This window comes from Callorhinus ursinus, unplaced genomic scaffold (genome assembly GCF_003265705.2).
Source record: "Callorhinus ursinus isolate GAN/ISIS: 27379988/994484 unplaced genomic scaffold, GSC_fseal_2.0 scaffold18, whole genome shotgun sequence".
Taxonomy (NCBI): Eukaryota; Metazoa; Chordata; class Mammalia; order Carnivora; family Otariidae; genus Callorhinus; species Callorhinus ursinus.
The window spans coordinates 12356575-12370504 of NW_027397080.1; the positions used below are offsets into that span (position 1 = coordinate 12356575).

General features: G+C 43.2%; 1 protein-coding gene and 1 pseudogene across 5 annotated transcripts in view; both read right to left on the minus strand.

Moving 5' to 3' along the window:
• ZBTB8A (zinc finger and BTB domain containing 8A) overlaps positions 1–13930 on the minus strand; it is a 90808-nt gene that overhangs the window by 42141 nt on the left and 34737 nt on the right. For 3 of the 5 annotated variants that reach the window (XM_073902988.1, XM_073902990.1, XM_073902987.1), the window contains one exon: positions 2386–2489. The exons of 1 other annotated variant lie outside the window; for it this stretch is intronic. The gene's annotated coding sequence lies outside the window, so the exon portion shown is untranslated. Of the gene's footprint in view, positions 1–2385; positions 2490–7214; positions 7269–13930 lie in introns of those variants that run through there. One more of the 5 variants, XM_073902989.1, reaches the window with a different exon arrangement.
• Positions 13588–13930, minus strand: part of LOC112811876 (proliferating cell nuclear antigen-like) — a 21829-nt pseudogene continuing 21486 nt past the window's right edge.

The window sequence follows — 13930 nt, forward strand, 5'->3', positions numbered from 1 at the left end:
ATTTCCACTCAGGTCACAATCTCCTGGGTTGTGAGATCGAGCCCCGCGTGGGACTTCGCACTCAGTGGGGAGTCTGCTTAGGATTCTCCCTCTCCCTCTGCCCCTCCCCCCACCCACGTGCTCTCTCTCTTTCTCTAAAATAAATAAATAAATAAAATCTTAAAAAAGAATGTGGGAAAACAGGTACCCTCAATCATTACTGGTAGAAATATAAACTAGTATGACCCCACGGAGGTCAAATTGGCAACAGCGCTCAAAATTACGGATGCATATATTTTCTAACCAAGCAATTTCACTTCTGGGAGTTTATCCTACAGCTTCACCTGTACATGATCAGAATGATACACGTACATGGTTATTCGCTAAAGAACTGTTTGTGATAGTGAAGGATCAGAAAAATGTCCATGAAGAGGGGAGAGTTACATGGAAAGGTAACTATGATACATAGTTAAGTTTTTTTTTAAAAAAGCAAGGAAGAGAGTGCATATATAGATATATCTATATAGGGGGAAAAGATAAGCAGAAACTCTGAACCAGATAACAAGAAACAGAACGGTGGCTGTGAGCTGGAAGTGAGACGGGCTCTGGGAGGCAGGAAACAAGAATGGGATGGGGACTTCGCATGGTATACTTTTAAATATGTTGAGTTCCAAATAATAAAAATGTATTCAAATATAAAAATTTTTAAAGTCTGTCAAACAAGTGGGTACAATATTAATGAGTCTCACAGTTAGCCAGACCTAGGTTGTAATTAAGATATTTTGGAAGCTGCCAGAATAATGATATTCTGTGTCTTTACTTAAGTCAAGATTCATGTGCTAAATGAACAAGCAACAAGTTAACATTCCATTATGCAAAGTCAAGAGGCTGTATTTCTTGCAGGAGAGAAAGAGAGAAAAGGAACCCAGCCACTTCCACGCAAATGAACAGCTACTCTATTTGCAACTGTCGGTCTGGTTAATGGCCTGAATGCCACGAGGATGGCAGGAATGGGAAGGAAGGAAAAGATGCAAATCAACATTCCCATACCTGAATGGGAAATAAATCCATGGGTCTTGATGGCTGATTGAAAAACCCTACTACGTATGTCCAGAAAGCCTCACTGCAGTCACTCAGATATTTTGTAACTTATTTAATTTGCCAGACTGTACTACAGGGTACCACAATTTGTCATTGACTGTGGAAGGCTGGAGAGCTATAAAAAGACACAATGGGGACGGCTGGGAGGCTCAGTCGGTTAAGTGTCTGCCTTTGGCCCACGTCATGATCCCCGGGTCCTGGGATCGAGTCCCACATCAGGCTCCTTGCTCAGCAGGGAGCCTGCTTCTCCCTCTCTCTCCCTCTGCTTGTGCTCTCTCTGTCAAATTAATAAAATCTTTAAAAAATAAAAAAAATAAAAAAGAGAGAACACGATGATTTGTAAAGCTTAGGCCTTTGGTGGTATCACTAACAGAAATTAGGAAGTCAGGAGGAGAAACTGGTTTGGGGGAAAGGAATGGCTTTGGTTTTAAGTACATCATGTGTGAGGTGAGTGGGAAATCAGGTAGCAATGGCCACAGGGCCACTGGAAATGCTGATCTGAAGTTCAGAGGGTAAGTCAGACCTGAAGACAGGGAAGTGGAAGATATCTGCCAAGAGAGATGGAGGGGCTCACCAGAAGCACGGGCCGAGATGAGAACCTAGAGGACTTCCCTCAACTGTGGAGCAAGATGGGGAAGAGAAGCCAGTGCTATAGAGACTTAGAGGGAGAATCAGGAGAGCATGGTGACCATTAGCCAAGCTGGGGAGTTTCAAGAAGCAGTGAAGGGATCAACCCAATGAGAAAAAGGGCCAGGAACAATAATAATAGTAGCAATATATATTGTCTTCTTTAATCTTCACACACCACAACCTATCGGGTAGGTGGTACTATTCTCCCCATTGGACAGAAAAAGGTATTAACCGAGACAGTGACTCCTAAGCTGCAGGACGTAATTGCTGAGCTATCCTCCTACACAACTGTCAGGGGACGCGCTGGGACATCTGACACTAGCTCTACCATTCAGTTAGCTCTATGTCCACGGACTTTACCTTTACCTTTCTAGGCTTCATTTCCTTCTCTGCAAATTGAGGGAACTGGTCTAGATCATCTCTAGCTCTTACATCATATGAATCTTTGATTAAGGTAGAATGGAAGAGATACACAAGAGAGGCAATGAATTAAAAATTTAGCAGTAAGTGAACAGGGAGACCTGGCCAAGAAAATCAGAATGCTGAATGTTTTATACAGTAACTGTTCAAGCAATAAATCCATACTCTGATATATAAAATCTATAATTGCAAAACTCTACTTTCTATCTATATATTTAAGTTAGATATAATATCAAGAATTAAAATGGCTCATACCTGAAAATTTACGAACGCTGCTCTTGAAACCCTGCTAAGTCAATTGAGTGGAGTAAAAAAGGGAAGATTCCAAGTCAAACACACTCTGTATATGAAGGATTGTCCTGTAGAGAGAGCAAATAGCTATTTATAATGTACTTTTGTAATGAGAGACAGAAACATCTGCTAAGGTACTTAATAGCTACTTATTTAAATAAACCACATGGCAGCACTAATCAGGTATCATTTTTTAGCAGGTAAAAATAGATAATTGGCACAGATGATGAATTAACAGAAATAAATAGATTTGCTTATTTTTAACTGAAACCTTAATATGAAAATCTGCAAGAAGTGACTTCTGGTGTTAAAATGGATTACAGCAAATTGCAAGCAGACATACTTTTTAACTTTGACAATAAAATAAACTTCTTAAGACAACAGCTGTTCAAAGGCAGACCAGCAGATGAGGTACCACAACAGCAACACATGTCTTATCACCCTTTTCTTGCAAGTGGCATTAATATGATTTGCAAGAAAACCAAACAGAAGAACTTGAAAGATTCAACTTGAAAAATTCAACATTTCTTAAAAACTGCATGGTTGCAGGAAGTGGGAAAAAAAAAAAATCCTACCGCATATGTTCAGAAAGCCCTACTGTAGTCACCCAGATCTTTTATAACTTATTCAATTTGCCAGATTGTACCAGAGTGTGCCACAATTTGTAATATCAGCTGTAACAACTCATTAACAATTTTTCAGTTTTTACTCTATTCCAAACCTTTTTAATTGCCAAAAAAAAAATCTGTTTGACTATTTTCTTCGTTGACCATGAAGTTTTGTTAATCAAAGAGAGTGGGAGGCTTTATGTCCATAGGCAGCGAGAAATGAATTTGATGCCTTTTAAACTAACCAATTAAGCTAAGAAGTCTCACCAAAAATTTCTTGACTGACGTAATGGAATCACTTTTTAAGATAATATGTATTTTTTTTTCTGATTATGAAAGTATTATATACTTACAGAAAATTTAGAAAATACAGGCAAGGAGAAAGAAGAAAACAAACTGAAATAATTTTTAAATGAGTGTCCTGAAACCACCAGAGAAAGGAGAGCTGTTCAAATATATTTAAACTAGTAAAATGACTGCATCGACTACCCACTCGTGAGGAGGTCTGGATTCCAGCAACTTCAACTATTCAAAACATTGCTGCCTAGAGGCTTACAAAAATTTTTGAGCAGAAAACTGTAGTTGGGGAAATAAAATTAATAATTTTTTTAAGATTTTATTTATTCATTTGAGACACAGAAATACAGAGAGAGAGAGAGAGAAAACATGAGCAGGGGGAGAGGCAGAGGGAGAGGGAGGAGCAGGCTCCTCACTGAGCAGGGAGCCCGATGCGGGGCTCAATCCCAGGACTCCAGGATCATGACCTGAGCCGAAGGCAGATGCTTAACCACCTGAGCCACCCAGGCGCCCCTAAAATTAATAATTTTTGAAATTTTTATTTGTCTCAGCGAGAAAGCACAAGCAGGGGGAGAGTAGGCAGAGGGAGAAGCAGGCTCCTCGCTGAGCGGGGAGCCCGATGTGGGACTCGATCCCAGGACCCTGGGATCATGACCTGAGCCGAAGGCAGACGCTTAACAACTGAGCCACCCAGGCGTCCCCAAAATTAATAATTTTTGAGAACAACTCCTCGTGACACTAAAAGCTCATCTATCACCTAGCCCCAGTGAACTAGGAGGGCACTCAGGAAAGGATACTTACCGTGAGAGCTTTAGCTTTACTATTTCAACAATGGTACTTAGCAGCACACTAACTAGTACTGGGGTCTGTATAGTGGCAGGCAAACGTTCTGTGGCTTTTTAAGAAAACTGATTTCTGACCATAGTCTGTGCCCCAAGTAGTTTTTACATACTGTTGACATGTCATTTTTAGGGATAACCACCACCTTCTACCCTAGCAGATATTTTTAAAAAACAAATTTTTTTAAGTAGGTTCCGCACCCAACATGGGGCTTGAACTCGCCACCCTGAGATCAAGAGTCGCGTGCTCGCTGTACTGACTGAGCCAGCCAGGCGCCCCTACCCTAGCAGATGGTCGTTGGTGTATTAACCTTCAGCATCCTTTCTAAATTTCTTTTGGAAAATTTAAAAATACATTTCCCAGACTCCTTTACGGTTAAATTTCCCCATGTGAAATAGGGTCCATCCATCAGATGTTCTTCTGTGAGATTTGGAAGACCGAAATGAGGCGGGGACCATCTTTCTGCTGCTTAGGCATTAATGCTGGCCATCACATTTATGGAAACACTGGATTTTCCTGTAGCAGCCTTTCAGGGTCCAGAGCTTCATGGCTGTTCAGAGACAAGTTTGGTGGAGACAACCATCCCCAGTTGGTGGGTGTTGAGGGGCAGTTTCGGAGAAGCAATTTCTTGACCCTTGAACTGTACTAGCGATGTCATCTGGAACACAGCAGTGCCAGCGGTGGCCTCCTGATTCCCTCCCCTGGGGGCCCTGTTTGGCAGTCTGGTTCTGGGAATGATTTCTGCAGGTCCAGCCTGGAGCCCATTCCTCCTGGCCTTTCCGGTGATTTTGTAAGCACTCAATTCCCTTTAGTAAATGAATGAAAACACTAGAGTGGTGTCTTCTTCCTGCAACTAGGCCCAGATGACATATTAATACATCAGCTGCCTCAAAATTTAAGAAGACGGGTGAGTAGTCTGTCTGTGAGCAACAGGACTGGTCAGTGTGTAGCGGGGGAGGGGTAAAGGCTCTGGAATCACACTGTCCTGGTGCAAATTCTGGCTCTGCCACACACTAACTAGGTAACACGGGAAGTTAACCTAGAGCCTCAGTTTCTCCATCTGTAAAATGAAGTTAAAGAAATACCTTCTAGAACTACAGGACAGGGTAAAGGAGAAAATCATTTAAGTAAAGCGCTTACAACAGTGCCTGGCTTAAACAAGCTCTTGATAGATGTTAGTTATTATTATGGTAATCACTATTATTAATTACACAGACCGCTTTAAAACACTTCTTTAGCTGAGTAGAAAACTTAAACATTTTACAATTTTACTACCACACATATTCTTGTAGGCTGTAAAATGCTAACTTATACAAAGGTGGACGCAGAAGAAAATGTGACCGGGTCCACATATTCGTGTGCTGAGAGAGACTGGTCTTTTCAAAACCACAGTGTACGTGAAGATTGCAAAGCTCCATTCTAGTTGGCCAACTAGTTAAGGTTACTCTAACTAGCTATTGTAGATCTCACCCTAAGGAAGAGTTTTTCTGTAGAAAAAATTGTTGCCATATTCCCCTTTCAAACACTACCTCATTAATTATGCTCTAGGAACCAGGGTGTTTGCTATTCAGATTTTTTTTTCAGCTTCATTAAGATATAACTGACAAAACAGTAAGGTATTTAAAGTGTACGTCATAATTATCTGATATACATATATACTGTGAAACGAGTCCCTCCATCTTTAATTAACACATCTGTCACCTCACTCACATATTTATGGTTGGTTTTTGGGTTTGGTGTGGTTTTTTGTTGTTTGTTTTTGTAAGAACATTTAAGTTCTACTCTCTTAGCAAATTTCAAGTATATAATACAGTGTTATCAACTATGGTCACCGTGTTATACATTAGATCCTCGACTTTATTCACTTTATAGCTGAAAGTTCGTGCCCCTTTACCAACCTCTCCCTATTTCCTCCACCCTCCAGCCCCTCACAACCACTTTTCTAGTTGGTTTCTATGAGTTTCACTTTGTTTTTGAGATTCCACATATAAGCGATAACATGTATTATCTATCTGTCTCTCTCTATCTGGCTTATTTGACTTAGCATGCCCTCAGGGTCCATCTATGTTGTCGCAAATGACAGGATTTCTTTCTTTTTCATCTACATCTCTCTCACATCTTTACCCATCCATCCCTCAACAGACACATAGGCTGTTCTGTTACTCAGATTTTTTTTTTTTAAGATTTTATTTATTTATTTGACAGAGAGAGAGATAGCAAGAGCAGGAACACAAGCAGGGGGAGTGGGTGAGGGAGAAGCAGGCTCCCCGCGGAGCAGGGAGCCCGATGCGGGACTCGATCCCAGCACCCCGGGATCATGACCTGAGCTGAAGGCAGACGCTTAACGACTGAGCCACCCAGGCGCCCCTACTCAGATTTTTTTCAGCTGAGCCTGGGTGGCTCAGTTGGTTAAGCTTCTGACTCTTGGTTTCAGCTCAGGTCGTGATCTCAGGGTCCTGAGATGGATCCCCATGTTGGGCTCTGTGCTCAGCAGGGAGTTGGCTTGGGATTCTCTCTCTCTCTCTCTCCCTCTGCCCTTCCTACTCGTGTTATGAGCTCTCTCTCAAATAAATAAATAAGTCTTTAAAAAAAATAAAATGTTATCACAGAGGAGATTTCATGAGAATAGGATCTGTACTCCATAAGATTTGCAATCCGAAAGTTAAAATTTCAGGGGCGCCTGGGTGGCTCAGTCGTTAAGCGTCTGCCTTCGGCTCGGGTCACGATCCCAGGGTCCTGGGATGGAGCCCCGCATCGGGCTCCCTGCTCTGCCGGAAGCCTGCTTCACCCTCTCCCACTCCCCCTGCTCGTGTTCCCTCTCTCACTGTGTTTTTCTCTGTCAAAAAATAAATAAAATCTTTAAAAAAAGTTAAAATTTTAGTGTTTAGGCTTAGGATAACTATTCTAATGTAGATATTAAGAAGGTCTTAGATAAAATTATGGCTTTGTTTGGTTTGCGGGTATCTTCTGATGATGGAAAATACATTGTAGATTTTGAAATAAAGCTTCCCCCAAACATTCTGAAACCGTAAGAACCTTATATTGTACCTTATCCAACAGAACCAGTGAGACAGAGGGAACTGAAGCGGATACAAAGGTGTTTGTCGTACCCTCGATGGCTCAGATGCTGAGAGCCAAGCACTCAACAGCAGTGGAGGCTTTCTGAAGGGTTAGAAAAACAATGGAGGGGGCGGGGCACCTGGGTGGCTCAGTCGTTAAGCGTCTGTCTGCCTTCGGGTCAGGTCATGATCCCAGGGTCCTGGGATCAAGCCCCGCATCGGGCTCCCTGCTCAGCGGGAAGCCTGCTTCTCCCTCTCCCACTGCCCCTGCTTGTGTTCCCTCTCTGGCTGTCTCTCTCTCTCTGTCAAATAAATAAATAAAATCTTAAAAAAGAAAAGAAAAACAATGGAAAGAGAGCAACTTCAACCTTTGATTCAATGATTACTTTTACACTGTTCTGAACGCCATATAGCTATATATGTTGCCTTTTCCTATCTTTTAAAGCAAAAATCTTTTATTCTATTTTTATGAGAAGGGCAATATTCAAAAAAAAGAGAAATGTGTTCATTTAATACGTAATTATCGAGCACCAACTCTGTGCCAGGCTCTCTCTGGCTCTGGGAAAAGTCAGTGCTCTGGAACACCTCAGTGTCTGTAAGGAGAGAGAGTCAGAGAAAGAGACGGAGAGGAAGAAAGAAGCTTTTAAACCAAGTTACACTACAATGAAGAAAATACTCCTGGCATAGGGGAACTCTGAAACCAAGGAAGCAAATGACTGTGTCTAGAGGTGTCCAGAAGTTCCCAAAGGCAGTAACAGTTGAATGGATCTTGAAGCATGAGTAAAAGTTCATTCAGGAAACAGAGGACAAAGGGCATTCTAGATACAGCACCGAGGCAAAGGCACAGGTAGGTATCAGGCAGCATGCCTTCTTCAGGGATGATACGAAGTTTGCTGTGGCGGGCGCCTGGGTGGCTCAGTCGGTTAAGTGACTGCCTTTGGCTCAGGTCATGATCCTGGAGTCCCAGGATCAAGTCCTGCATCGGGCTCCCTGCTCAGCAGGGAGTCTGCTTCTCCCTCTGACCTTCTTCCCTCTCATGCTCTCTCTCTACCATTCTCTCTCTCAATAAATAAATAAAAATCTTTATAAAAAAATTTTTTTTGCTGTGGCTAGAGACGTGGGGCCTGGGGAGGGATAGTGGAAGATAAAAGGAGAAAAAAGTATATAGGCACCAGATCCCGAAGCCCCTCCACTAAGTGGGTTTGGGGCACTTTTGCAGGATTTTAAGAAGAGTGACATCATTATAGATCTACTGGTGACTGTGTGACTTAGTCAAGTTACTTAATTCTGCGCATCAGTTTCTTCTTTGTAAAATAAGGATATTGACTGTTAAGAGGCTCTAAGGAAGTCTGTTAAGAGAATTAAATAAGATAATAGCTAAAATAAATAAGATTAATAGCAATAAGAAATAAACTAAGACAAATAGCAATAAGCACATAAAGAGATGTTTAACATCACTGGTCATTAGGGAAATGCAAATCAAAATCACAGTAAGATACCACTTCACATTCACTAGGATCTCTAGGATAAACACACACACAAACAGGTAACAAGTGTTGGCCAGGACTGGACAAATCAGAACCTTCATACACTGCTGGTGGGAATGTGAAATGATGCAACCATTTTGGAAAACAGTCTGGCAGTTCCTCAAATGATTAAACATAGTTACCAGGGGACCCTGCAATTCCACGCCTAGGTATATATATCCAAGAGAAATGAAAATATACGGGGCGCCTGGGTGGCTCAGTCGTTAAGCGTCTGCCTTCAGCTCAGGTCATGATCCCAGGGTCCTGGGATCGAGCCCCGCATCGGGCTCCCTGCTCCGCAGGAAGCCTGCTTCTCCCTCTCCCACTGCCTCTGCTTGTGTTCCCCCTTTTGCTGTGTCTCTCTCTGTCAAATAAATAAAATCTTTAAAAAAAAAAAAAAGAAATGAAAATATACGTCCCCACAGAAATCTGTATACAAACATTTGTAGCAGCATTACTCGTAATAGCTAAAAGATGGAAACAACCCAAATGTCCATCAACGGGAAAATGGAATATCCATATGATAGGATGTCATTCAGCCTTGAAAAGGACTAAAGTACTGGTACGTGCTACAACATGGATGAACTCTGAAAGCATTCTGCTAAGTGAAAGAAGCCAACCACAAAACACCACATACTATATGACTCAATTCACATGAAAGTCCAGAATAGGAAAATCTATAGAGACAGAGTAGATACTTGGTTGCCTGGGGCTGTGGGAAGGGGGCTGAGATGAGAGGCCTGATAGCTAAAGGGCACAGTGTTTCCTTCTGAGGTGATGAAAATGCTCTAAAATTGACTGGGGTGACAGTTGTACGAATCTACGGAGAGACTAAAAACCACTGAATTTTACACTTTAAATAGGTGAATTGTATGGTATACGAATTGTATTTCAATAAAGCTCTTAAAAAACAGTTATATAATCCAGTGATTCCGCTCCTAGATATATACGCAAGATCAATGCAAACACGTCTCCAAAAAAATCTGTACACAGGTGTTCACAGAGGCATTATTCACAAAAGCCCAAACACAGAAACAACTCAAATGTCTGTCAGTTGGTGAATAGTAAGCAAGATGTGACACATCCATACAACTGAACATGATTCAGCCATGAGCAGGAATGAAGGACTGATCCTTGCTAGAACATGGGTGAACGTTAAAAACCTCCAGCTACGTGAAAGGAGCTAGTTACAGAAGACCATAGATTTTATGATAGTATTTAAATGAAATGTCCACCATGGGCAGATGACAGAGACAGAGTAGGTTAGTGGTTGTCACGAGTATAGGGAGATGCAGGAATGGGGAATGACTGCTAATGGGTATAAGGTTTCTTTATACTATGGTGAAAATGTTCTGGAATTAGAGGGTGGCGATGGTCGTGCAACTCTACGAATACACTGAATTGTACACTTTATTTTTTTAAAGACATGGAAGAATCTTTTTTTTTTTCAAGATTTTATTTATTTATTTGTCAGAGAAAGAGAGAGAGCACAGGTAGGGGGAGCAGTGGGCAGAGGGAGAAGCAGGCTCCCTGCCGAGCAGGGAGCCCGATGAGGGACTTGATCCCAGGACCTGGGGTCATGACCTGAGCCGAAGGCAGATGCATAACGACTGAGCCACCCAGGCGTCCCTACACTTTATTTTTTAAGATTTTATTTATTAATTTATTTGAGAGAGAGAGAGAGCAAGTGCGCAAGACTCTGGGGAGGGGAGGTAGAGGCAGAGGGGGACGGAGAAGGAGAGAATCTCAAGCAGACTCCATGCTGAGTACAGAGCCCCAAGCAGGGCTCAATCCCACGACCCTGAAATTATGACCTGAGCCAAAACCAAGAGTCAGACATTTAAGTGACTGAGCCACCCAGGCGCCCTCTGAATTTACTTTAAAAGGGTGAATTTTATGACACATGAGTTATATCTCAGTGAAAATAGCTAATATTTGAATGTTCACCTGGTGCTGTGCTAAACACTGTACACTCATCTTATTGTGGTCCTCACAACAGCCTCACGAAGGGAGAGCTGCTGCAATCCACACCATATGAAGAAACTGAGCCATAGGGAAATTTTTCAAAAATTTTCCAAAATTGCACAGGAGCAAGAGAACAGAGACTGGAATTCTGGCTGACTGACCCCAAACCGGCACCCCTGAGTCTTGCACTCTTCTGATCATAGCGTGTGCACAGTGCCTGGCATGCAGCTAGAGCTCAATAAATATCAGGTATTATTGTTACGATGATCCAATCTGCATACCCAGACAAAAACTTGAGCAGCATGGAGAGAGAGAAACGGGTGGGCAGGGAGGGCCAGGGAGACCAATTTAAAGCTTAATGTAATTGTCAAAGCAAGAAATGGTGAGGCGCTGAACTAAGACAAGCAGTAGAGCTGTAGGAAGGAGCAAAAACAGGAACTTCGACAAAAAAATAGGAACTGTCCTGTAAGTTGGGTTCATTTACAACATGGTAATATTTACATCCACAGGACATTAACATAACCTGCATTCACAATAGTACTCAAGTCATTAAGAAAGGTTTAAGTTGAGGCGCCTGGATGGCTCAGTAGGTTGAGCGTATGACTCTTGATTTCAGCTCAGGTCATGATCTCAGAGTTGTGAGATCAAGCCTGGGTAGGCTCCATGCCGGACGTGGAGCCTGCTTGGGATTCTTTTTCTCTCTCTCCCTCCCTACCCTTTCTAAAACTAAAAACTAAAAAATAAATTTAAAAAAAGACTGTGGGGGGCGCCTGGGTGGCTCAGTCGTTAAGCGTCTGCCTTCGGCTCAGGTCACGATCCCAGGTTCCTGGGATCGAGCCCCGCATCGGGCTCCCTGCTCCACAGGAAGCCTGCTTCTCCCTCTCCCACTCCCCCTGTTGTGTTCCCTCTCTCTGTGTGTCTCTGTCAAATAAATAAATAAAATCTAAAAAAAAAAAAAAAAAAGGCCGTGGGCTCCAATGTCATCTCTTTTAAGATTGTAGTCATTAAATTAGAATTTAGTATGTCCCATCAGGGTCACCAAAACCATCCCATTAGCTTCCTTAGCAAAAATCCCTGAGTCATAAAGAACTAGAGCTAACTAGCATGGTAATTGTATTCCTTTTTGGATGAACATTTTTTAACCCTGGAAAGATTTAGAATTAAGTACAACAACGTTTAAGAGAATTGAAACCATAGCTGGGACAAGTCTCATTGAGAAGTTGGCATTTAAGTAAAGTCCAAAGGAAGTGAGATAGTCATGTGGTATCTAGGGGAAGAGTGTTCCAGGCAGATGGAATGGTAAAGGCTCTAAGGTAGAGCAGGCTAGGAGGCCTGGAGGAGCATCAAAGAGGGCAGACCATGCAGGAGGTAGGACATCGTAGGACCAGCTTTTATAAGGCCTTGGCTTTTAAAATGAGTAAGACGGGAACCACTGAAAATGAGGAGGCACTGACCATTTCTGAGCAAAAAAGTGACAAAAACTTCCCTCGAAGGGATCAAAGAAACTTACATCAAATCCTTTAAATATTATAAACACGTAACCATGTCACTGAAAGGGTTAAGCCCATTTAACAGAAACCCAGTTTCAAATAGAAAGTAAGACTTAAATTACAGAGGATGAATCAAGTATCACCGGGTCAGGGGCGCCTGGGTGGCTCAGTCAGTTAAGCGACTGCCTTCGGCTCAGGTCATGATCCTGGGGTCCTGGGATCGAGCCCCACGTCCGGCTCTCTGCTCAGCAGAGAGCCTGCTTCTCCCTCTCCCTCTGCCTGCCACTCTGCCGCTTGTGTTCTCTCTCTATCTCTCTGTCAAATAAATAAATAAAATCTTAAAAAAAAAAAAAAAAAGTATCACCGGGTCAGAAATTTACCAAAAAAAAAAAAAATTATAGAGGATGAATCAAGTATCACGGATTCAGAAATTTACATGGTCTGGAAGGAGCCCAGGTACTCCAGAGGCTTCCTGCTGACATCTTGTAGTCTAACCCACACGTGCCCATTTGGCCAAGGGTTGCAGGTTAGATTCTCACTTCGCGTTTACCAGTGCTGTGGCCTGGGAGGTTCCCAGGAATAAAAATCTCTGATCCCTGGTTATCAGCCAAGAGCTCTTGCTCCAGGGGTCCCACAAACCCACCCACACTTGAGGCTTGGGGAAGGTGGGACTAGAGACGAAGTTTGAGCCTTAGCTCTCCTGTTGAGGATTTCGGACTCTTTTTCCGATAAAGATCAATTAAGGTTTTTAGAGCAGGAAAGCAAAGTGACCGACTTGCTTTCCAGAAGACTCTGGAGGTGCCTCTAGGAGAGAATGAAGAATAAGAACAGGAGGCAAGGGCGTTGGAAGACTGCCATCGTTCACCTTCTGGTTTAACGCTTACATTCTGCACTTAATGCATTTCCTCATCTGGAAAGTAGAATAACCATCGACCTGACTGGGTGGCTGTTTTATGTGAAATTAAGTGAAATAATTCATATAGCTGAAGGCACTCCATTTACTAAATAAACTTCCGCAAACAGAAACGTTTATTGAGAATAGAATACTGACGTGCGTAGTTAAAAGCCCACTAGGTGGGAATCTATTGCTTCCAAAGACATCTTAAACGAAAACTAACACAATGTTTTATATCAATTATATCTTTAAAAAAAGAGAGAGAGAGAGAAGGAAAGAAAACCTAACACGTCTTGGAAAGATGTGGAGTCTGGCCACTGGCACAATCAATGCGAAATAAGCGCATTGGAAGGGGAAGGGGCCAAACCGCTAACTAACTTAGAAAAGAGGCAGTCTACACGGATAGAAGGTGCGTTTGTGCGGTTCCGTCATAAAGCAAAAATTATGGCTCAGTATGTGGTAGGTGTAGCAAGTCAGCCTTCGATTCTAAGCTCGGATCTGTTGCATCACGATATAAAACCAAAGGATGGAGGATGGAGGAGAAAGTCGGACTACTGCCCAGGGAGCCACCTTGCCGAGGAAGCGCCCGGGGCGCCGGGGAGCAGCGCCGGGACCCCGGCCCGCCCGCCCCCCCGCCGCCCCATTGGGCGGGCCGCCCGTCACTCGCCGCGCAGCCCGAGCCCGGCCGGCCGCCGACCCTCCGGCAGTCCGCGGCGCCCGACGGCTCCACACACGCCGGGCACCGTCCCCGCGCCGCCTTCCCACCGCCACCGCCGCCGCCACCGCCGCCGCCAGGAGGCTCCGCGCGCCTTCCCGCCTTTCCCCGCGC